The sequence below is a fragment of the Mus musculus genome, chromosome 6 (genome assembly GCF_000001635.26).
Source record: "Mus musculus strain C57BL/6J chromosome 6, GRCm38.p6 C57BL/6J".
Classification (NCBI taxonomy): domain Eukaryota; kingdom Metazoa; phylum Chordata; class Mammalia; order Rodentia; family Muridae; genus Mus; species Mus musculus.
The window spans coordinates 146,871,517-146,879,277 of record NC_000072.6 but is presented as its reverse complement, the minus strand read 5'-3'; positions in this window follow the sequence as shown (position 1 = coordinate 146,879,277).

Here is a 7,761-nt window from a genome sequence, read left to right as displayed (position 1 = left end):
GCTCAGTGCTGTTTGTCCTGCCCTATTTTAAGCCCCGGGGCTGTGTTTGGTTCTGTCTTCTAAAGCTTTATTTATTTATAGAGTAAAGGAGTCATATGCGTGGAAATAATAACACCTTTGTCAGAAAGCGCTGGGATCCAAAGCTCACTTTAAGTGGAGCACACTTCCTGTGCGGCTGCAGGCAGAAGCCGGAGGAGAGGAGGCTAAATCGACGCCTTTCCTGCATCAGAGACCCCTCCTCAGATTAGAAATGCCAGTAAGCACAGGCTCTGCAGAACCCCTCAGCTCTGCCCGGGCCTGCTCTCTGACCCCCTCCTACCCTCCAGCATCCTGCTCACTAACGGTTCCTAGACTATTCTCTTTTGGGGGTGAGGGGGGATCCTGGGACTTGACCCAGGACAGACAATTCATGAGAAACTTTTAACAACCTACTCCTCGTCCTTTCATGTTCTCTGACTGTTTATCTAACATCTTATTTAATCTTCCCAGCCCTGAGAGTAAGTGGCATTATTACCACCACTTTCTGGATGATGAAACTGAGGCCTCAAAGTAGAACCAGCTTCATGGGCAGGTGAAAGTTGCAGCCACTCAGGGACACCCCCACCCAGCAGTTCAGAGGGCGCCCCACATAGGTTACTATCTTTCGATGCTGTCTTAACATTTGTGTAGTCCTGACCCCAGGCTAGCCTGGAACTTACTATGTAACTCAAAGCAGTCCTCAGATTCTAAGCAGTTCTCCTGCTTAGAAGTCTGCAATTCTGGAATTATGGTTATAAACCACCACCCTTGCTTGTAACTTTTTAACAAGAAGCCTTATGCTTCACTCTAAGCCTGCATGTCATGTCTCTTACTCTGCTTCAAGGGTTAAGTCATTCTCTGAAGGTCACTCAGGCACTTGCCAGGCCCCAGTAAACCTTACTACACAACAGAATCCACTTCTCAACTATCTGGAGACTCAAAGTCCAGGTCAAGAAGCCTAGGGTCTGATGTCTTCTGTCACAGTCCACCGTGGCTGGCTACCCTTTCTGTGCATCGCCACATATTCTTCGGGTTGGGATTACCATAATGTCCTTTTTCTAACACAATTTCCACTTTAAAGTCCCGGTCTTCAAATACAGTCGCATCCTGCATACTAGAGCTTAGGGTTTCTAGGGCTGCTCATAGCAGCCAGTAAGTGGCAGACATTCCCTGTGTGTTGTTTGCAGTAAATCCAATGTGAGGATGTGTGAGGAGTTTTTATCACCAAAGTAGAAATGAAGGCATAGAAAGATCTGTTCTTGCTGCCCTGATACACGATACAGGCAACACAGGAAAAGCTTGGGTTTAACACCACACCGATGGGAACTTCAGTGCTGAATCTGCTGCCGGGCCCATCTGCTTTTCACAACCTACACAGACACAGCTGCCAGCGAAGACGGTCCCTCTACAATTATAGGTTCTTGGGTTGTCTGCCTTTGGAAGATTTCAAAATAGCACAGTTAACTCCAATTTGAGCTGAGGGAGAAGGGGTGGGGAGGGAACCACCATTGCACGTCTACTCAGAAGCCGCACAAAAGCAGCTCTGTGGACCGAATTCCAAAAACTGAGGTCTTTATCTCATGTTCAGCTAGCTCCGAGCTGCCAACAGAGAGCAGGGGGGTGCTGAGTTTGCTGAGACAGCCAGGGATTAAGGTAGCTCTTTGAAATGATAAGACAGGAAATGTATTTCCAGTCTGGACGTGGACAGTGTTTAAATGAGGACAGATTTGAAGTCTGGGAATGTTCCGGTACCAGGCGAAGAGGGGAGGGCATGCATGCATTTTTTTTTTTTTGGATGTGTTCTTGAGTGACAAGCAAACAGAGAAGACATTTTCTCTGCTTTCCCCATATGTGAGGGGATTGAGAAAGAGGCTGAGAGACAGAGAACACACTGGCCTACCTGGCAAATTACCTCAGTTCTGCAGACCTCTATGTCTCCATGTTCTTAGCACCCTGATGTTTCCTAGTCCCACTCTGCCACTCAAATTCAGGATCAGCAGTGGTAACGAATGTTCTTTGCATGTGGAAGATGGCATAAAATGTTCATTTGCTCTTGTTTTCAAATGACTATGATGTGATCTCTTATAGTTCACTATTGTGAAATGTTTGCCTAGGAGGCTGGAACAATGGCTCGGTGTTTCAAAGCACAAACTGCTTTTGCAGAGGACCTGGGTTAAGTTCCCAGCACCCACATGGAGGCTCACAACCACCTCTAACTCTGGTTCTGGGGATCTGGTGCCCTCTTCTGGCCTCTATGGGTAATGCATGCATGTAGTGCACATACACACATGCAGGCAAACACACATAATTTTTCTAAAGATTCTTTTATGATTTAAAAAATTCTGTTCTAGTGGGGAAAACCAGACATCTTCCTGGGATAAACATCACTGATTACGAGCAGATGGGGTTTGCTCACCTCCAGAGATAATAGATAATACCCAGAAAAGGATTAGATAATACTCTGGGGGAAAAGTTAAAAAGATAGGACAAGATTATAGCACATGAAAATATGATATGGAACTAAGTCCTATATGAAAAAAATTCCATACCTGACAGTTTTGAGACAACTGTCAAATGATATGGATAGCAACGTGTATACATCAAGCTTTTCCCATTTTATAATTACACCTCTATCCATAGGAGACTATCCTGTTCTTTGGATGGATGGATGGATAGATAGATAGATAGATAGATAGATAGATAGATAGATAGATAGATAGATAGATAGATAGATAGATAGATAGATTCAGACATGATGGGAGGAAAGGTGACATATGCAGAGTTTCAAGTGATTCCAGGAAATCTATTGATAAACACAAACTGATAGAATATGGCAGGGGGTTATTTCATGAATCGGAATTGAGAACATGTGTGAACTCTTAATTTTATTTTTGTAAATTCTCTGTTTGATATTGATTGTGACTGTGAGTGTAGTGTCTTCAGGGGCCAGAAGAAGGCATCTGGTTCCTCTGGATCTGGGGTTTCAAGTGGATGCCTGCCTGGGAGCTGCCTGATGTGGGTATTGGGTTCCAAACTCCAACCCTTGACAACACAGCAAGCAGTCTTAACCGCTAAGCTGTCTCCCCAGCCACTTAGCACTACTGCAACTTTAAAACCTTCCCTTCTCTGCCCCTCTTTGTGTTTCTGGGCATGGGGAAGGAAAAAGAAAAGAAAAACGAACACTCATGACTAGCCCCCTTGACAACTAATACAGGTGTCTTAGAGACCCCGGGAAATGGATGCTCAGAGCAAGACTTCCACGTGCGTGAGTGGGCTGCTCTCAGAATGGAACCATGAAGAAGAGGATGTTGGGAATAGGGTTGAGATGGTGGAGAACTTAAGGTAGCATGCAATCACTTATGGCTTCAGCAGATCCCCAGTCAGTGCTGGTACCTGGGTGAGCCTTTAGAAATGTGCCCCGTGTTGGTCACGCAGATAATTCCTACAGAAGGGAACTGTATCAGTTATGTTTCTCATCGCTGTAAAGTTAGCATACAGGCAATTCCACTAGGCTCCTCCCAGATACCTAGCAAGGGTGGCTTACATCAAGTGCTACCTCCCAGATACCTAGCAAGGGTGGCTTACCTTACCTGGAAGTGCTACCTCCAGGTGCTTCAGCTGTGGGCTGCATATAAAAGAACTAACCCACTACTCCAGCACTCTCTCTCTCTCTCTCTCTCTCTCTCTCTTTCTCCACATTCCCAGCCAGTCTCTCTCTCTCCCCCATTTCTGTCCTTCTCTGTGCCCATCCTCTTCTCTGCCCTCATAGCTCTGCTCCTGTCTGCCTTTCAACATGTCTACTCATTTGCCTCTACCCTTCTTCAGGTCCTCGCTCCCCTCCATTCCCCAAGTAGACCCCCTTATACCAGACCTGCTGCATGGCACAATTACTCAGGGGCTCACCTTGGCCAGAGCCCACCAGGTAGCCCCTTGCCGCATTATATTTCATAACAGTAACTACCTGAGAAAAAATGGAGAAGGATCTGTTCCGGCTAACAGCTTGAGAGAATTCAGTCCATCAAGGCGGGGACCATGTGGCTGCTGGAACAGGAAGCAGTTGGTCACACTGTCTCTGCAGTCAGAAAACAGAAAGAGATGGATGCCGGTGCACTACTCTCTTCCCCGGCCCCACTCTTATTCCATTTAAGCTCCCGCCCCGTTGGATGATGCCGCCTACATTTTAGATGAGTCTTTTTCTCCTCAGTTCTACGGCTCTGAAACACTCCCACAGATACACCAAGAGGTGTGTGCCCTCAGTCTCCTAGGTGAGTCTAAATCCTCTCAGGTTGACTCTGACGATCAATCCTCAGAGGGACCTGGGGTAAGGCGGCTTCTTGACCCAGATCCTCACTCTCTGCAGCCAACACTCTGGGCAAGCAGGGAAGGAAGGCACTGCCTTCCACGGGGAGAGATTAGATGACTTCACCACGCAACTAGGATCAGAGAGTACCTCTAACCTAACTCTGAATCCAAGTTCAAAGCTCTTATCACTACAGCACACTTTCATCACTCAAAGAATGGCAGGCAGAAGCTTGTGAACGCTGTCTTTCCTCAGAGACCAAGCAGAGCACATACTCATACAATGATTCAGGCATTTTTAGCTAACACTGTAGAACCGTGCTGGGCTCAGCAGACAGTAAAAGATCTGCAAAAGACCCAACCCAACCAACCAGAACCAGCTAACGGCACCGCCCTACGCCCCCAGTCCCTCTTGATGTTACGATGCTTCACAAAGTTTCCCACACTCAGTAAAATTTTATTTTCTTCACTCCCATCTTTCCAGGGTGAGATGCTGACAAACTGAAAATCAAGAATAACACTTTCATTTCAAGGATAATCTTTCCCCAGGGACAAACTTCTCAGCTTTGTCAAAATCCCAAGGAAAACCATCTTAGAAGTCGGTGTGATACGAACTTAGCCTTTAAGGCTCTCTTCTTAAAACCATACTTAATTATTTGTGCTGTATAATTATCACAAGGCTTTGAGCTTTATGTGAGCTAGTTAACCTCACACTTCCTCTTAGGGCTTATAGATAAATCATTTGGTATCAAATCCAGCAGTAAGAACTTACATAAGAATTACAAAATACATTCACCACCTTCTGCCTCCAACCTGGTCTGAACAGGCCTTTTATCTATAAGCAAACTTTTATCCTTGACTTTAAAAAATGTATCATGAGGGGGCTAGAGAGATGTCTCAGCAGTTAAGAGCACTGACTGCTCTCCCAGAGGTCCTGAGTTCAATTCCCCACAACCACATGGTGGCTTACAACCATCTGTAATGGGATCTGATGCCCTCTTCTGATGTGTCTGAAGATAGCCACAGTGTACTCATATAAATAAAATTATATGAGTAATAAAATTATGAGACCCTTTGAATGTTCATTGTTCCCAGAGATTTTGATTGTGTGTGTGTCCTGGAAATTCCCTCTTTCCCCCACCAGCCAAATCCCCTCCCCCAAGAAGTCGCTCACCTCCTGATTAGCCTTGTGTGCTTCATGACTAATCTGTAATCCAGTTAGCTTTTTGTCTGAAACAGCATGGTAGCAGTTTAAACTCTGGGTCTTAAGAACTGTCTGGGGAGTTTGTTAAAATAGAGACTTGGAAGGATCCAGACTTTTGGAGGCAGAGCTAGGTAATGAAATGATTCTCTCTGGAATTCCATGGATAGCTGGTTCCAGCTCTACACAAACCAATTACATCTACAACAACCAGTAAGGTTTTACTACTATAGAACACCAGCATAAAAGTGATATCTGGGACTTGTGAGATGGCTCAGGAGGTAAAGCACTTGACACACTGAGTGCCTGATAACCTGAGTCTGATCCCCAGAATTTACAAAATACTGGATGAGAGGCACACATCTGAGACCCCAACACTCCTTCATGGGGACAGAGACAGGAGAATTGCTAGAAGGCTTGCTGGCTAGCTACCAGCTAGTGTTCATTACGCACAACAGCAGAAACAACGAGAGACACTGCAACAAGATAGAAAGAGAGCCAGCTCCCCAAACTGGTCCTGTGACCATCATGTGTATGCTGTGACGTGTGCATGCTCACACGTACACATACACATTCACACACATGCACACATATGCACACACTTACACACTTGCACATACACACTAGCTGTTTATGGTAACATTTGGAGTTTTCCAACGCTGTGTGCACATTGGCAGTCTACGCAAGTGTGACAGGCTGGATTTTGGAGCAGGGAGGGGGCCCATGTGTACGAGGTTTGTGTAAAGGCGACAACAAGAATGTGAACAACAGTGCCTCAGCTTGGAAGTTTTCTATGCTTAGTGACCACTGGGATGTGAACTCAAGAATTCAACCACGGGATTGCAAGTTATCTCAGAGATGCAAAACAAACATGGTAGTACACATCTGAGATCTCTCAAGTGGAGGTTTGGAGGCAGGAAGACTGCCACAAGTTTGACACCAGCCTGGACTCCATAGCAAGGCCAGGCGTGGCTGCATAGTGAGATCCTGTTTTGCAATACAATAAATAAATAAATAAGCAACCTCAAACAAATAAACAAACAGAAAGAAACCCTTTCAACTTTTACTCCTGTTTCTTTTTCTTTAGGATGGTTTTCCTGTTCTCTCCATAAAAATACCCATGATTCAATGCAGGCGTAAGGATCGGACCACACTCTACAGCTCTCTGCCCGTTCGCCTTCCACTCCTTCATCTATTATACAACTAACTGCCATAAAGTCCATCTCCCCATGTTTACCTGTCCATCCCTCCCTTTTCTTCCCCACCCAGACCACCAAATGGGTTGCTTGCCGTTTGAGGCAGGACTCAGGGCTGATCTCTGATTTGCTGTGAAGCTGAGAATGATTTTGACCTTCTGATCCTCTCGCCCCACCTTCTAAGTGCTGTGGTCACAGGCATGCACCACCATGTCTGGTTTTGCACCATGCTAAGGATTAAAGCCAGGGCCTAGAGCATGCTATGAGACACTCCACAAACTGAGCTACATCCCAGCCCCTGTAACCAATGGCTTACACTCCACCGCCCTGCCCCCACCGCCCACTCCATTTCAATTCTGTCTTGTCTTGCACAGTTCCGTTAGAACTACTTCCTCCATTACCAATGATTAGGTATGAAACATTCAAACTTCCTCACATCAGTCAGAATTCTTTTGATTGTGAGCAACAGAACCAGATCTGGCAGGTTTACGCAGAAAAATAGAATGGACTTTCTTTCAAAAACCAAAATTCCAAATATCTCAATTCTTTGCATAGATTGCCTTAAAATTCCCAAAGAATGTCTGACACAGCACACTGTATGTGTCCCTGCTCTCTCTCTCTCTTTCTGTGTGTGTATGTATGTATCTGTGCATACAAGCACGTATGTACATGACTATGAGTATGCTCATGAGTGTGCCTGTGCATACCGCCTCTTACAGGAATACTGGAGCATAGCTTGAACGACACCTGTAGTTGTCTTTGCTAAGGAAAGATAGTTTTCAATGATTGTCAACTGGAAAAATGAACACTTTGAGAAATGCCTCTACTGCCCTCAAGCCCCAGTCCACAGAAGAAAGGAGTTCTTCCTTCTCTAAGACCCCAGAGTCTAAAACAGCGACAGTAGGAACAGTGGGGAGCTAGCACATGATCTTCCGGAAGTATCAGGGTGGAAAGAGAAAGGCTGGGGCCGGAAATGATGAAAGCAGACATTGTAAGAGCTCAGCCTCCCGGTACACATTATAACCCCAGCACTTGGGAGGCTGTGGC